Source organism: Conger conger, chromosome 15, assembly GCF_963514075.1.
Source record: "Conger conger chromosome 15, fConCon1.1, whole genome shotgun sequence".
In the NCBI taxonomy this organism is placed as follows: Eukaryota; Metazoa; Chordata; class Actinopteri; order Anguilliformes; family Congridae; genus Conger; species Conger conger.
Genome location: NC_083774.1, coordinates 38,170,102 through 38,188,423, shown reverse-complemented (window position 1 = coordinate 38,188,423; position 18,322 = coordinate 38,170,102). Strand labels below are relative to the sequence as shown.

The 18,322-nt window shown below is 45.1% G+C and overlaps 1 pseudogene; it reads right to left on the bottom strand.

Moving 5' to 3' along the window:
- Nucleotides 1–2,907: 2,907 nt before the first annotated feature.
- The window catches only part of LOC133111360 (uncharacterized), a 45,515-nt pseudogene continuing 30,100 nt past the window's right edge, over nt 2,908–18,322 (bottom strand).

The window sequence follows — 18,322 nt, the reverse complement described above, 5'->3', positions numbered from 1 at the left end:
CGAGTGTCCAAGACATACGGCCGCAGGTCTGATGATACGACCACAAAGTCGATCATCGATCTTTGGCCTAAGGTGCTCTGGTACCAAGTACACTTATGAGCTACCCTATGCTCGAACATGGTCTTTGTTATCGACAGTCCATGACCAGCACAGAAGTCCAATAACAAAACACCGCTTGGGTTCAGATCAGGCAGGCCGTTCCTCCCAATCACCCCCCTCCAGGTTTCTCCGTCATTGCCCACGTGAGCGTTGAAGTCGCCCAGCAGAACTATGGAGTCTCGGGGTGGCACCCTTTCCAGGATGCCGCCCAGTGACTCCAAGAAGGCCGGATACTCTGAACTGCCATTTGGTGCATAAGCACAAATGACAGTCAGAGCCTTCCCCCCAGCGACACGTATTCGCAGAGAGGCGACCCTCTCGTTCCCCGGGTGGAACTCCAACACAGTGGCGCTCAGCCGGTGGCTTGTGAGTATCCCCACACCCGCCCGGCGCCTCTCACCTTGAGCAACTCCAGAAAAGAACAGAGTCCAGCCCCTCTCCAGGAGTTTGGTTCCGGAACCAGTACTGTGCGTGGAGGTGAGCCCAACTATATCTAGTTGGTACCGCTCCGCCTCCCGCACTAGCTCCGGTTCCTTCCCCACCAGAGAGGTGACGTTCCACGTCCCCAGAACCAGTCTGCGACGCCGAGGATCAGCACGCCCGGATCCCCGCCTTTGCCTACTGCGCGTTGGGAAAAGCACCCGACTCCGATGCCGACCCCTGCAGGTGGTGAGCCCACAGGGCGGCGACCCCACGTGACCAGTTCGGGCTGTGCCCGGCCGGGCCCCATGGGATAAGGCCCGGCCACCAGACGCTCGCAGACGAGCTCCCCTCCCGGGTCTGGCTCCAGCCCCGGTTTCCCTTTTCCGGGCGAGGTAACTGGGTCGTTGTGTGGCCGTATCATGGGAGTCTTTGAATCGCTCTTAGTCCGGCCCCTCCCCCGGGACCAATTTGCCTTGGGAGACCCTACTGGGGGCTAACAGTGCCCCCGAAAACCTAGCTCCCAGGATCACCGGGACACACAAACCCCTCCACCACGTTAAGGTGGCGATTCCTCGGAGGGGTACCAGCATTCCATCAATGTTAAATGCTGGACCCCAGGCTGAAAAACAGGCAGATTTCACTGACCATTCCATTCTTTACGTTTATGGAGCTTGAAAATGGTGACGCAACAATAGCTTTTACTGGTTTACTTTGCGCACTCATACATGGCAGTTGATGGCAGTTCCAACTGTGAAAAGTGTGACTGTAGCCGGGTCAATATTTTCGCTGGATACTCGGTATGTCCCGCGTTATAAGTCCAAAGTCCATTTACATAGCGACAGAACTCAAGGATCACGCCGAATCACTGATAGAAACAAGAGAAATTAATGACGATTAGAAAATGTATAACTTTTAAAGATTTAAATAAATCCTATGGTGTGATTTATGGACGGTGCGACAGAAATGTTTGATGCTATTCGCGTATGCTAGCTTCATCATAACCTTATACAGGGACCAGTAAAGGCTTAGAACACGCTCGCACTTAGTTCTTGTAAGTTTGATCACCAAAGTCGACAAATTACGTTTTCTGTGAGAAATGTATTGACGAACTCACGTGCACACACAGTGGCCCTTCCACACCAAGGCAGATTTTCCATGCGAATTTCCGCACAGAATTTCGCAGATTAACAAACTAATGAGTTCTAATGAGTCTGTGCACACCAAAAGGCGAAATTCGCTGCACGGAAAACAATATCGGATCAGTCCTATAAAGCTCCACTTTGCCCTCCCTATTAAACTATCCCTAGAGACCCAGAGGTTTCATTGAAACTGTTAAGTGTGTCAATTGTGTTTTTGTAGGCCCTCTTTTCTCATTGGGTATGACTATAATGGCAGTGCGGATTTGTGTTATTCTTGTGTTGTTTGTCTTATGTTTTTTATTATAATGACAATTCACTGTGTTCTGTATCATGTCAGTTGGACAACATGTCTAAGTCGCACAAAGCGATGGGTGATGGGGAATGGCTAGCACGCCTGCAGAGGTTTGCCAGCTCAGGAGTGTGGCCTTCTGGAGAGGGCAACAGACCTGCTCCTCGACAGAAGAGGTGGCACAAACTATACCAGAAGGTAAATGATACAACTAGCAGATAACCTAACTATTAAATGCAATGTTGATATAGTTATTCATTGAATTCTGGTTACTTGGAGATGTGATGCCATACACAAAATAGCATCATAGTTATTCTTCATGGTTACAGGTAGAAGAGTGCCCGCTTCAGTCGAAGGGGCAGGCCAGTCTTTGGGGGAAATATGACACCTGCTCGTGTGGATTTCAAGGTGCCTCCGATTATCCCACATTTCCACATTTTCAAATTGTGCAGATAGAATTTGGAAGGCTGTATAATATTATGTGTCGTATGTCATATATTGCAGGGTCATCCACCAGCCAATGTGGACGCCGCAGCCAGCACCAGTGCTGTGGGTGCCACCTCCAGCACTATTGCAGTGAGCGCCAGCACCAGTGCAGAGGACGTAACCCACAGCACTAGCACAGTGGGCACTGCTCTTGGCCGAGGCACACCACTGTGCAGTCCTGCCAATCGGCCCAAAATGTCGATTTCAATGGTGAGCATACTGTATTATTGCAGTTACATCTTAATTTGAAACATAGTCACTTTCTACCCTTTTATGTTTCACTGACCAACCAACTTTTAACCACCTTAGGATAACCATTACCGACGTTTTGTGAACTGTTTGAAAAGTCAAGGTTTGGGGGCTCGCATGTGGCTGCAGCCAGGCCTAATTGGAATGTGCAGAGGAAACCCACTCAGGTGAAAATATATATATAATACCACTTCATTTCATTGAAAGTGAAGGACATGTAAGTTGAAAGTTCATAATACACCTTTTTATTGTATTAAATCTTTACCCAACCCCTCTCAATAGACTCCACAGACTCCACCGATTCCTGCCACATCCACATCAACCTCTGACCCCCAATCCTCTCCAGCTCTCCAGCCCATCATCCAGTCCTCCTCTTCCTTCTTCCTTCCTCCAGCATCAGACACCACAGTAAGATGCCACTCGAAATATACACATTTAAAAGTGAAGGGCATGTAAGTTGAAAGTTCATAATTGCACCTCTTTATTGCATTAAAACTTTACACAACGCCCAGCAGAACTATGGAGTCTCCGGGTGGCACCCTTTCCAGGATGCGGCCCAGTGACTCCAAGAAGGCCGGATACCTGATTCCTGCCACATCCACATCAACCTCTGACCCCCAACCCTCTCCAGCTCTCCGGCCCATCATCCAGCCCTCCTCTTCCTTCTTCCTTCCCCCAGCAACAGACACCACAGTAAGAGGCCACTTCAAATATAGACATTTTGTCGTTCAAAGTAGTTTCATGTTGTGTAAACTTATCGTCTCAACCTAGCCTGCAGACCCGGTGGAACTGCCATTGCTCTGGCCGCAGACAATGCTGCAGCATGACCAGAAGTGGGTGGCTGAAGCCGTGTTTCGGGGGAATAGCAAAGGCAAGCTGGAGCTGAAGGACAGTCTACAGCTGTGGTACCACCCCCCACCTCCAACTGTCTTATACCATCAGGCTCCCACTCCAGACAGGTTCTTCTCCCACCGGCTCCTGGTCTGGATGCCCTATAGGCTGTGGAAGCTACGCCTCCAGTGCACCAGCCCTGCCTGTGCCGGACATCAGTTGTGTGGTGGTGGACTGCACAGGAGGGTGCGGCAAGTGCTGGACATCGACAACCACTACAATATGGTCAGAGACCCTTATCTGCACCAGGTGTAGGTCCAGCTACCTGTCCTGGGGACACACCGTGCTGCAGCAGTTAGACCTGGCCCATCGGTCCGAGTTCAGGGTCATCCTCACCCGCAAGTAATTATTTTGCCCTCTTATTCACTTATGTATGAGCTTTTTATGACCTTTGACAGTATTTATTTCAAAAAGCGTCCCTGAAAATTATACTTGAATTGATTTCCTCTTCAGACTTGCCTGTCACATACGTGTCATTCGCTTGTTGCGTGAGAGGACCCTGGGGAATGGACCGGTGCGGCTCATAGGTCAACTGACAGAGAACCACAGTGAGGAGTGGTTACAGCGGTGAGTCGGTACACCTCAGAGTGTATGGGGTTTCAAAACAAACCCGGCCTCCAACAGCTGACGTTTCAGGAACCTCCACCACCTGTGCCAGTGCCAAACTACAAGTGCCTCCTCACTGTGTACAGCAAGGACATCCTCACCAGGCTGGAGGACATCAAGGCAGCCCTCACCTCCACTTATGGGTCAACTTTAAAAATGGATTCCACCAAAAAGGTCTGATCTGTATTTATAATTGCACACTAATTTGAAATGTATTGTTGATATAATTTTGTTATTGTTTGATCACCATTTTTCAGTTTTTTTTTGATAATTATAATGATGATTATTTATTTGTTTTCTATGTGTAGAATTTCTTTCTTTTTTTCAGATCACAAAGAAATTGAGTGGGCCTGCGAAGGGGACGGCACAGTGGCTGATGTCCGTGGGCAATGAAATCGGTCAGGTACTGATTAGTGTCCTGACAGCAGACGAAGGCGGTGGAATTGATGCGATGACAGCGGGGTTGGTGGAGTGATACAGGGGGGCAGGTGTTGCTCCTCCCACTCTGCTGTATGTGGACTCCCACTGCTGCAAGGAGGCGGGAGACACAAAGCTGAAGCAGAGGTTTAATGGCTGGCCAAATGTAATTATCCGCCTTGACATCTGGTGCTTCATCCAACGTCTGGCTGGAGGGGTCACAACGGATGCCCACCAGCTGTATCCCATCTTTATGGCGAGGCTGTCGGCGTGCATTTTTGAATGGGACGCTGGGGACCTTGCCCAACTGCGAAGGGCCAAAAGGGAGCAGTTGACCCAAGAAGGCTGGCCTGTTCTGATGGATGCAGAAGTGGACAAGCACATCTCCAAGGCAGAGCTGGCACTACACTGTAAGAGAAGGACACGAGGGACAGACAACACCATCAGCCTCGTGGACATGCTCACAGAAGAGCTTATTGGGGACAAGGGCAAAGACTCCATGGGTGTTCCGCTCTTCGACACTGTGCGGATGATGCACTTGTGGCGGGTCCAGAAGCGACATGTTGGCTGCATTCAGGACCCCCCAAATGTAGAGCTCTACACAGAAACGGGGACGGTCACCAAGGGTGGAATTGCCCTGAAAACCTATAGGTGTGCCAGGGGCTCAACGTCGCTGGAGTCCTTTCACTGCCACCTGGCCAGATTTATTCCAGGTTTGTCTTTGCAGAAAATACCACACCTGTCATTACTGTCATTACTGTTTGTTTATTTCATTGCAATTAACATAATACACATTTTCCTAACAAATACACTGTATTTCTCTATGTAATGTATTGTGCTCCACTGTTGTGTTTCTCTATGTAATGTATTGGCCTCTTTTGGTTTTCACAGGGAACAGCGCCAATAGTTTAAATTTTCAGATATATCTGTTGGAAGGTATATTCCGCTGGAATAAAGGCCGTGCTGCAGCTGCTCTTGCCCCTGCGGACCTACACAGGGGAGCTGGTGTATGCCGTGAACACCAACTACACCACGTTGTTTGGCAGGAAATTGGTCCCCCAATTTTCTCCCCCTGCAGTACACACAGGTAGATAAGATAATTTGTGACAAATGTATGACAAACTAATATCATACTGGAGTCCAATACCTGTTGAGGCAGAGTAAACAGCCCCTGGAGGACATGACCCCTGGCTCAGATAGGACCTCAGAGTTGCTGGAGGACCTTGATATAGAGGAACAAGGAGAAGAGGATGAAGGCTTTGTGGATACCTTGGGAGAGGAGGCCATTGTTGAAAGTTTAGTGCCACCAGTAGCGCCTGATGCTGCCCAGCCGCCCTCTGCTCCACCTCTGGTTAGCACCCAGCTGCCCTCTGCCCAGGGTCCACCTGCTCCTGTGCTGCCCGCTGCCCAGCTGCCCTCTGCCCAGGGTCCACCTGCTCCTGTGCTGCCCGCTGCCCTCTGCCCAGGGTCCACCTGCTCCAGTGATGCTGCCTGCTGCCCAGCTGCCCTCTGCCCAGGGTCCACCTGCTCCTGTGCTGCCCGCTGCCCTCTGCCCTCTGCCCAGGGTCCACTTGCTCCAGTGATGCTGCCCGCTGCCCAGCTGCCCTCTGCCCAGGGTCCACCTGCTCCAGTGCTGCTGCCCGCTGCCCTCTGCCCAGGGTCCACCTGCTCCAGTGCTGCTACCCGCTGCCCTCTGCCCAGGGTCCACCTGCTCCAGTGATGCTGCCCACTGCCCAGCTGCCCTCTGCCCAGGGTCCACCTGATCCAGTGCTGCCCGCTGCCCAGCTGCCCTCTGCCCAGGGTCCACCTGCTCCAGTGATGCTGCCCGCTGCCCAGCTGCCCTCTGCCCAGGGTCCACCTGCTCCTGTGCTGCCTGCTGCCCACTCGCCCTCTGCCCAGGGTCCACCTGCTCCTGTGCTGCCCGCTGCCCAGCTGCCCTCTGCCCAGGGTCCACCTGCTCCTGTGCTGCCCGCTGCCCTCTGCCCAGGGTCCACCTGCTCCAGTGATGCTGCCTGCTGCCCAGCTGCCCTCTGCCCAGGGTCCACCTGCTCCTGTGCTGCCCGCTGCCCTCTGCCCTCTGCCCAGGGTCCACCTGCTCCAGTGATGCTGCCCGCTGCCCAGCTGCCCTCTGCCCAGGGTCCACCTGCTCCAGTGCTGCTACCCGCTGCCCTCTGCCCTCTGCCCAGGGTCCACCTGCTCCAGTGCTGCTACCCGCTGCCCTCTGCCCAGGGTCCACCTGCTCCAGTGATGCTGCCCGCTGCCCAGCTGCCCTCTGCCCAGGGTCCACCTGCTCCAGTGATGCTGCCCGCTGCCCAGCTGCCCTCTGCCCAGGGTCCACCTGCTCCAGTGCTACCTGCTGCCCAGCTGCCCTCTGGACCTCTGCTTGACGCCCAAGGTCCACCTGGCCATGTGCCCTCAGCAACGGTAAGGTTCCCTATAGTAGTCAAATGATAGTAGTCACATTCCCAATAATTTAGTCATTTTCCAATGAGAAACAAATACACAAATGTAGTAGTGTATGATTTCCATAATGAAACTAAATGAAACTGAAATGCATATGTACACCCATCTAAACACCAGTTATATATTTCCAGGTTGACTGACATGGGGTTCCTGGATTGAACAGGGTGGATGAGTTGCTGGAATACCTGGTGGAACTGCGTAGTCAATCCAGCCTGACAATGACAAACCAACAGGTGGCAACAATTATATGTTTGTGGCAGAACCTGGAGCAGTTTGATAAAGACAGGGTGACCTATGCCGCCCGTCATCATCCCAGGCTAGTTACGGGGAGTTTTAGGTCCCCAAAAAAGAAGGCAGTTTTTACTCCTGGTGTAGACAGCACCAAAAGGTGTGTGCTAGGCTCTAGTGGCTCTCCAGCGCAGTGGCCTAACTGCTGTCGTCTAGTGGAGATGATTTTTATAAGGCTGAGCAACATCTACCGCAGCCCCAAAAAACAGGGCACAGTATCGGTGTCCAGGTGGGACTTTATAGGAGAATACGGCAGTTAATCTTGAGTAACGTGATAGTGATGCAGCAGACTACACTCCAATTAGTGGAGGTAAACCAGAGGACCCTGATGACCTGGCACAATGAGCGATTGAAGGCTCAGGAGGTCTCAGTGCTTATGCAGGGGCTGCAGCTTCCTGTGGCTAGGCCAGTCACTTTGGATACCCTGCCACCAGCACGAGTGCAGCCTGTTGCGCCACCAAACTACAGCCACCAATTACATCATTATAACATGCCAGCAAACACAGCTGGGCAGGCGAAAACCAAATTAAGAAAGATTCGGCCCTCTCCCTCAGCTACCTCAGCCCCTAAGGCACCTCAGTTGTATAGGTTACTACCCAAGCCAGCTCCTGTTGGGTCTGTGCCTACTGCCCTATTGCACACCACTGTTGCCATTTCTCCTGTGCCCTCTCCACCTGCAGAGAGTACACTAAAAAGGAAGTACACCCGGAAGGTAACAACTAATTTGTGTAGGAAATGTGGCCAGTTTCGCACAGGGGAAACTGGCCACAGCCAATATAAAGGGAAAATTTACTGCCTCAAAACAGAAACCATGAGCAAAGAGGAGTGGCTGCGAAAAATGAGGCAGCTTTAGTACATTAATTTAAGGGAGCTACTCTCCATAAAAAGAGGTGGGCACAAATACGTCATGCAGGTAGTATGCCGAGGGTTTGTGTTTTTTTTTCTTTTCTTTTTTTTACAGTTTTTTTGTACAGTGTACAGTTTCATTAAAATACTGCCAAACTGTCCATGAATGTAAATATGTTTAAGGCTAATAAATATACTTTTATGTGAAATTGAAATCTGGTGTGTTGTATTCATTCACAATTATGTTAAATGTAATGCTATTTATGGATATTTTTATATAATAGTACAAATATAATGTATAAAATATAATAATATGGTTATTTTGATCTTCAATAGGCTGCCTTTGATATGCATGCAGGCTAGAATTTGGAAACATTATTGGATAAATTAAACTGAAACAAGCATGACAGTGCTCCTTAAAAACCTGCATTTGGAGATTAAGTAAAAGAAACAGAGAAGCAGGCAATGAAAATAGACAGGAGACACCCTGTGATGCATGATCATTGCCATTTTTATTCAGTTCCATTTTTTCCCCCCAATTATTTCCGCCTTTAGATGCCTTCCTTATCACAGTTACATGCTTTCTTAAGCAAAAAAGACCTTTTTATAGCTAAGGAGATCAAAGCCCACAAGTCTCTGAAGTGCTTAATTTGCCCCGATCCGGGAAAAATGTCACGTTTCATGCTTGTCACGTCATGTTGCATGTTTAGTCATTGTCTTAGTTACGTTATTGTCATGTCATGTATTATGTTAGTCTGGTCTCGCCACGTTTTTATGTTTTATTTCTTGTTACGTTTCATTTTCATGTCATGTTACGTTTCATGTTTAGTTGTTACGATTTAATTGTTAGTCTTGTCATGTCACGTTATATACTTTATTGTCATAGTTTTGCAAACTTATGTCATTTGTTTCATGCTATGTTGTTCTGTTCAGTGTTTAGCATACACTTTTTTGTGTCTTTCTGCTAACCTTGCATTCCTGCTTTCTCTCTCCCTTTCTGTCACTCACACCCTAATTGTTTCAATTTCCCTTGTCTTCTTACTAATCTACTAACTTTAGATCAGGATTGGGTAATACTAACATTCTAACCATGTGTTCATGTTACCTTACGTTTCTTGTGCATGTCATTTACTAATTTACTAACCCTAGCGCAGGATAGGTTTATTACTAACGATTACTAATTATCTCGTTAACTAGTCAATCCTCCACACCTAATTTCCATTCTCATGCTGCTCTCAAGCTAATTGTCTGCACCTGTCTACACCTACATATAAACTCAGTTTCATGTCTTGTCTTTGCGAAATTGTTGCCTCCTGTTCGTCTGAGCACTTTTAAGGGTTTTGTCAAGTCATTGGCTACCTGTTATGATCAAAGCCTGTTTATTGACCAAAGATTATTGACTTATGTTTTGTTGACCATTGCCTGCCAGTACCACAAACTTTGCCTGTTGTCTTTGTGCTTTTGCCCCGCGGAGCTGACTTCGGTCTTGACTCTTGCGCCGTCATCGACCCCAGGCCTGCCTACCGTCCGCCTGTACTTCTGCCCCGCTGACAGGTTTCCTGGTTACTGGACTTTTTTGCATGGTTTACCGATTTCGATGATTTACCGACTGTTCAGAAATTCAGGAAATAACCATCCTACCAGCAGAATGCGCTTCCTCCGGGTGCACCTCCCCAAGCCTGCTGCTTACGCAGGTAAGTAAAGCCATTGTGACCCATTTCTCCTCACTCAAAACATGAAATTATAGCGATAAAACCGGTAGAAATGCATTACTGAGAGAGACATTGCTCTTAATCAGCCTATTAAGGAATTGATCTTCTTCTAAAAACACTACAACTGCTTTATTCATCTGAAAGGCTATGACAGATTTCCATGGCCAACTGGAGAACCTCCTCCATCTCGGGCACAACACTCGCACCATGCCGAAGACATAAGGATACCCACCGAACCACAAGCAAAACAGGCTTGCTGGTCACCCAAGCTGTAGATCTACTTTTTAAACAGTCAATCATGCATTAATGAGGAAAAAGAATTTCAAAAGAAAAAGAAAGCAGACACCCCTGCAAATGCTCTCAGATGCGCAGAGACAGAGGGAGTTTATTGTTCATTTGTTTTTGTTGTTCATCCAACAAGCTTCAGTAATATAAGTGAACTAATTTGTCATGCCTTTTTTCATAAATATTTCATTTGAGGCAAAATTATACAATTCATTCAGTTGTTAAAGTTAGTTTTAACCCAGTATTTATACCTGGATAATCACATGATGCCTTCAAATTAATTTCAATAATTTTAACACTCTTTAACTTTATACCATGAAATCACATGATGCACTCCAACCAATAGATTGTAATCTTAATCCTTAGGACATGAAGATTAAAAGATGCATTGAAAGTTCAGTTCAGTTCATAAATAAGGTAAATCATACATAAAACGACCGTCAACAAAAACAGTATATCATTGGTTTGAACAAAACAAACACTGACCTGGGATCTTGAATTGTGTGTGCAAGTGTGAGTGGAAAGATTAGGGGCAGGTGTGAGGCTGATTGAAGGGTAATTGGTAACTGGACTTGGAGAGTGTGGGCTGGTGGAGACAATCAGAAGCCTGGAGAGCATGGGATCATGGGTCCAAGGTATCAAATGACCCTCAAACCACCTGCCAGATATGCAGTAGATATGAAAAGAATAGTTTCTCCTGAATATTTTTTCCATTGTGTTCTACAGGAGAAACAATTATTTTCATATCTACTGTATGTCAGGTAGCAGCATGGTGGTTTGAGGCTCATTTGATACCTTGGACCCTTAATGACTTAAAGCCATTTAGTCAACTAATGTGTTCTGTACTGTATCAGCATAATTTACAGCCGAATCTAGTCCTGGGGTGTAGCTCCGGTCCTGGAAGCTGGTTTCTCTTTCAACCAATTATCATTTTACCAATTTTTACCAAAAAACTATTTATTTTTCTGAAAGCTCTGGAAATAATGTTGTTTCACTCCTGTACTTAAGCACAGTACATCTTCAGCTGGTGTATATAAAGATGTCTGATGAAGACATTATTTAGCTGATTAGATCATTAAGTGTAGAAGTTGGCACAAAATCTATTGTACTGTACTGTATTTGTGATTGTGAGAGTGTGTGTGTGCGGGCGTTATTGTGTGTGCACATGCATGAGTGCATTGTGTGTGTCTCTACTCCAGTTGACAGAGGGACACTGAGGAGTTAAACACATAAAATCCAGCACAGAGGGGCATGTGTTCAGTGAAGTGTGTGTGAAATTTGTACAGGAGGGTCAGTGTGTCAGAGTCAGAGATGCTATAGAAGGACAGAGTTCCGGCCAGGCGGTCCACACACACTCCTACCCGGTGTACACACACTCCTCTACCATCATCATCATCACATTTTCCTGATCTGCGGTAGGGGGAGGGGGGGGCAGGTATGCGTGTTTCATTCTTGTTGTGCCAGACAGAGTAATTGTGATCACTGCACCTCAGACTCCATGAGTTCTTATTCTGTCCAAACCCACAGTCAGAATCCCCTCCTTTCCTGTCAATTCCTTTGTATGTCACTGCTATAGAAACCCCACTCCCCTTAGACACACTGTACTCAGCCTCCCAGTAACAGCGCTCACACACACTCTCTCTGCATACAACCTGTCGCCAGCACTCAAATCTCTCTGGATGATCAGGATACAGCTCCTCGTCTGTCCATGGTGTGTTTCTCACTGTCCTGTTCCCCTCAGGCAGAGACAGCTCTCTGTGCGCTGTGTTTGGATCCAGTGTGAGCTGACAGCGGTCTGCACACCAGAGGCATTCATGAGATACATTATCATTATTAATATTCACCTCATTGTGTGTGTGAGAGAAAGCTATGATAATACCTGTTTGTTAAACACACAAATATAAACATACATGTGCATTAAGTGTGTAAGAGAGATTTCTTGGTAAAGTCTCTCTTTCTCTCATATACACACGCATACAGTACAGTGTGTACCTGTAGAAACTGTTTTGTGTTCATACAGACTCACATTTCCTGGGTCCTGGTTTGGTCCTGTTCTCTCCTCCATGGTCAACACTGTAAGAACAACAAAAACAGTGTATGTGTGTGTGTGTATGCTCGTTTTTATATACTGTTGGGGACATGGGCCTGAATGCACACCAACCCCATGGCAGACCCCAACAAATCAATAGAAAACAGCCTTTTAATATGCCCCATGCAGTTTTCTCAACAGTCCCCAGCGGGTGCAATTTTATGACTAAATTCTGTGTGTGTGTGTGTGTGTGTTTAGGGGTCTTAGTGGTCACAAGTGGTTACTGCAGTCCCCACCAGGTAACATTCTTTGTGTGTGTACAGCTCATCACAAATTATAGCACAACTACTCTAGCTTGGGAACCTTTTTTTTCATTTACATTTTTAAAAAAGTATTTGAAAATGTTCTTTTTTTAATTCTTTTTTTTAGCTTAGACAAATAATGTATTTGATATTATTACTGGTTCATAACAATTGTGTGTGTGGTAAATTATAGTACATTTCAACCTTCCCAGCCATTGAGCCTCACTTCAAATACCTAAACTCTAATAATAAAAAAATATATAAAAATAGTCATTAATTTTAGCTTTTTCATCACATGGCTTTTGAACGGTATGTTCTTTAATTATTCCATTAATTATTCTCTCAATGGAATATTAACTCTATATTAAGAATTTTAAGCATTATTTGTATTACTTTATTGTTATGTAATTTCATCTTAGGCGAGGCTGCTAAAAATAGTCAACAATATTGGATATTGGAATTTATTTATAGTCTCTTTTGCTGGCACCACTGCTATAACATGGAGCCCAATAATGACCAGTGGCATGATGTCATTTCACCATGGTTTAGCTAGTTAGTAGCTAATCACTATATTTTAATTTAGGGTTTCTTAATGTGGGTGGTACTGCCCCCCTGGGGGAGGGTTCAGGGTAGCACTGGAAGCACAACGAATGAAAGGGAGGCATCGGGGCTGGTGTGCGGGACATCTGCCCTGCATTCATGCACAGGCTTCACAGAGCTCAAGCAGCTGAGCCAAAGATATCAAGGAGCCTATGAGTGCCAAGTGGGGGCAGGCACAAGGGGGGTAATAACTATTAAAAACAGAATCCCTGACAGGACCAATGCCTGCCTGTGTTCAAGAAAACAATATCTGGGTTTTTTTACTGAGTGGGATCATCCAGTTTTGTATATGAGGGTAAACCCCCCTTGATGTTAGGCCTGCAAGCTAGCTAGCAAGCAAAAGGTAAATCAGTGGTGTTCTTTGCATGTTCAGTGGCTAAGATGGTAATATTTGTTTATTTATGTTAATGTTTTTATTTGTTTATGTGGATTCCCACTCGCTGCTGTTGATGAAACGGCTATTCTTCCTGGAGTGTATCAAAAACACAAAACTGAATGAAATACAGTACATATATATGCACAAAGGCCTACATATACAGAACATGGAAATAAAGAGAGAATCAAAAATACCTAAATGCACGCTCACATGAATGGCATCTTAACATTTAAGATGTTAGTCTGTTACAAACATCAGTCATTAAAGTAAAGTCAAACATCCCCAGGGCCTATGCCACTATATGTGCATGCCTCTGCATTAGTTCTTTGAAAGGTTTATTTAATAATGCCAGTTCAATGTGTATTTTGTGCATTTGTCCAGCCTCTAGTACTCAACTAGACTTGAATTTGCATTATTTAACAAGCCAGCTTGTGCTCATGAGAAAAATAACTTGTGCGCACAATTATTATTTTTGCAATGTCCCTTTTCAGGCTCCATAGAATATTATAATTTTTATCGTACTCAGAATATCGTAACTTTCCTCCCAATTCGTTTGAACACATTTCTCCATAACTTGTCAGACAGAATGTTTTTGCAGACTTCTGAATTCTGAGTTACATAATCAATAAAGATTAGTGAGCCCACTCCAGAAGCAGCCGTGATGCTTCCTCCACCATGCTTCATAGATGAGCTTGTATGTTTTGGATCATGAGCAGATCCCTTCTTGGAGGGTGAAAGTACCATGTGGGAAACGTGTGCATGGAGAGAGAGAGAGTGAAGAAACCCTGTGTGATTATTCGCTGTGACTTGGACCCAGAGATGTTCACAAGTCATCAAATGCAAGTCTGAGTCAAGTCTGAAGTCTCTGAGCTAGAGTCCGAGTCAAGTCTTAAGTCTCTGAGCTAGAGTCTCCAGAATGGTGCAGCCTAAACAACATTATGGATATAGAAATTAATCACGATTCCTATGCTAATTCAAGATGTAGAAACTAAAAGTGAAGACATATTTTGTATATGACATCAAGTGTGTGACAACTGAAGAAGCACACAAAAATATAGTGGTTATTTCATTTATTAATTCATATATCAATGAACTACCACACCTGAGCTAACGTTTTGGCAAAGTCTTTCAAGATGGCTGGAGAAAGGCTTGCCAAAACCTCAGGTCTGGTGTGGTATGTAATTCATATATCAATAAATAAGATCAAATAAATAACCATTTATCTATTATGAAGAACTCTCATGTGACATAATGTAAGCAATGGCATGGGCTGTAATATAAGATGATGGTCAATAACAAAATAGGGGCCGGTTACATGAACACAGATTAATCTTAATCCTGGACTAAATGCTTTGTATGCATAATCTTCAATTAAATTTATAAATTTGGCTTAATCTGCATCTGTGACTCAATAATTATAATTATATCTTTATTTGTAAACAAAGTTACAAAGTGCTCTCAAGCAAGCTTCACACCAACTTGAGCGCAAGTGGCACTCTATGAAATTTCAGGTATTCCTCCATGCCTGGAAAGACAGCCTACTAACCTATAAACATGCCCTCTCCACAGCAAGTTCATCATATTTCTCTACCTTAATTGATGAAAATAGAAACAATCCTAGGCACCTGTTTAAAACTTGCCAGATTGACTAAGAATCATGTTGATCCCTGTGTCTCAATATTGTTTAGTAGCAATGATTTCATGAATTTCTTGATGACAAAATGTAAAAAATCAGGGACAAGATTCAAAGTTCTTCTGCCACCCCTCCTATAGGGCCTGTCTTTCCATCCACTCAACACATAGATGCACAATCCTCAGAACGACTGAACTATTTTACTCCAATAGAGCTCATTGAATTTAATACCATAGTTAATTCTTCGAAATCTTCTACTTGACTTCTAGACCCTATCCCAACAAAGCTTTTGAAGGAGCTACTACCGGTGATTGGAGCACCACTCCTACATATTGTCAATCCTTCTTTAGCATCTGGACACATACCACAGACTCTTAAACTTGGAGTCATTAAACCACTTCTTAAGAAGCCAAACTTAGATGTGAATGATTTGTCCAACTATAGGCGCATTTCAAACCTCCCGTTCCTGTCTAAAGTAGTAGAAAAGGTAATTTCAAAACAACTTTGTTCATTTCTGCACCCCAATCATGTATTGGAAGATTTTCAATCTGGTTTTAGACCCTTCCACAACACTGAAACAGCCCTGGTCAAAATACTCAATGACCTACTCCTCGCTTCTGACAGTGGCTGCATCTCTGTACTTGTGCTTCTAGATTTAAGTGCAGCATTCGACACAGTTGATCACCTGATCCTGTTGGATAGACTTGAAAATCTTGTAGGCCTCCGTGGACAGGCTCTCTCTTGGTTTAGATCATACCTATCAGATCATACCTATCAGATCGATATCAATTTGTGCACTTTAACAATGACTCCTCTTATCAATCCAGGGTTAGATACAGAGTACCACAAGGATCTGTGCTTGGGCCCTTGCTTTTCTCTCTATATATGCTTCCCCTGGGACAAGTTATTCGCAAACATGGCATTAACTTCCACTGCTATGCTGACGACACACAGTTGTATCTATCAGTCAAACCTGAGGAAGTTGTCCAGCTGTCAAAAATGGAAGCTTGTCTTGAAGACATAAAGGAATGGATGAATCAAAACTTTCTTTTGCTAAACTCAGATAAGACTGAGATAATGGTAGTGGGGCCCATGTCCTTGAGATGTAAATTATCTGATGATATGCCAAACATTGATGGAATTTGCATCACTCCAAGTGCTGTCATCAAAGACCTTGGTGTTACTTTTGATCCAGATCTTGCGTTTGATGCACGTATTAAAAACATCTCTCGGGTTGCTTTTTATCACTTGAGGAATATCTCCAAAGTTTGGAAGATACTGTCCATAAATGATGCAAAAAAGCTAGTGCATGCTTTTGTTACCTCAAGATTAGATTACTGCAATGCTCTTTTGTCTGGAAGTTCCATAGGTGGCAGAGCCTTTTCCTATCGTGCTCCTTTCCTGTGGAACAAATTGCCTGCTCATGTTCGGGGTGCAGACACTATCACCTTATTTACAACTAGGCTAAAGACTTATCTCTTTAGTCTGTCCTATAGTTCAGGGGCAGGAGTGGGTGGCTGGCATAAGCTATAGTCTCTGGTGGACTTGGCGGTCAGTGCTGTCAGTGGATCATTGTTGGTAGTGCTGTGTTAAGCACAACCAGTCATGGTCTGGTGGTGACTGTCTCAAGCCTGTCCTCATGGCTGTGTTGGCCATTGCCTCTGTTCCCCTTAGCTATGCTGCTATAGCCTTATTCTGCTGGGGTTCTCCTTATCGCACGCAGGCACTCTCCCTCATGCTGTGATTGACCAATTACTATCTGGACCCCCTAACAATGGTACTTTCCTCTTCTCCCTGCTCTGGGCACCTGCACGGAGCACTAGCCCAACTTTTCCTGCACACCCCCTCCTGGTCCGGAGCTCCAGCCCAAGACCAACCGTACAACTCCCTCCTGCCACTGCTGATTCAGCTGTAGCACCAAGCCTGTCCCCTTGCCTGACAGTGCCACCCATTGGTGTTCCTGCCATCCGTCAACCTCATCTCTGCTTCAAGATTATAATTGGACATTTATATACTTTTATTTAATCTGGTTTTCTGTTTTAATCCATTCTTTCTAAAAACCGATGTCAACCACCGGCAGATGGGTTCCCCTACTGAGTCAGGTTCTTCTCAAGGTTTCTTCCTATTTCCAGGGAGTTTTTCCTTGCTACTGTTGCCGTACTCTTGGGGCCCAGTTTCTCTGTAAAGCTGCTTTGTGACAAAGGCCCTTTGTAAAAAGCGCTATACAAATAAAATTGATTGATTGATTGATTGATTGATCTCTACAATAAGCATGGACATGATGTGACAAAGTATGAATATATCATACAAAAGATGCATGACACAGGAAGACTTGCCCAGGAAGAAATATTGGCAAGTTGAAACAATTTGTACCAGCTAATGTCCCCCATGTGATTGATGCAGTGAAAATAGTGGCTGGCTTCGATGAGGAAAAAAAACATCCACAAAACGTCATCTCAGGCTTTGAAGTTATGCCATAACCTTAATAAAGTGGCACCTACCATTGAATGCAAAGCAATGATTTCAGGTGATGAGTGTCCTCCATAATGTGTGGTTATTCAAACAAATTTGAGATACTCAATGGAATGAATGTGTCAGCCCAAGGGCTCTGAATTTGGATGTTACAGGTGAGCATGAATCCGAATACCCCTCATCTTCTACCTTTTGTTGAGGATGTGAAAATAATGCACATGCATCTTGATGTACAAAGGAAGGAATTCCATAGACAACCAAATAAGCATCCTCAACAAAATTAAGAAAACGTATGGCCACCAAATCCAAAGTCCTACATTTAAAGGACAATGAAATGGATGATCTGTCTGATTTTGATGACCATTGCCATGACATCAGAGTGCATTGGCAGTAATAGGCTACCGGAAAGAACATTAATTACAGCTTGCAAAGTTAAGCAAAGTGCTTATGGCCCTTAAGCGAGGACAGCTGCCAGAATTTAAAGGCAGGACTCTTGATGAGATCAGTATTGATCCAAATGGTAAAACGCCATTTAGATTTATTAAGATAATTGAATTATCATCTGACATAGGATTGATATATACGTTTCCTGTGTTTTTCAGAGAAAATGGCCATGGACAGTGATGAATCAGCGGGTGAAGATAGGGATGCTTATTGGGGTGGTTTGCATGATATGAAAATGACTGGTTTCAGTACTCATTGGTGAGCATTGCTTCA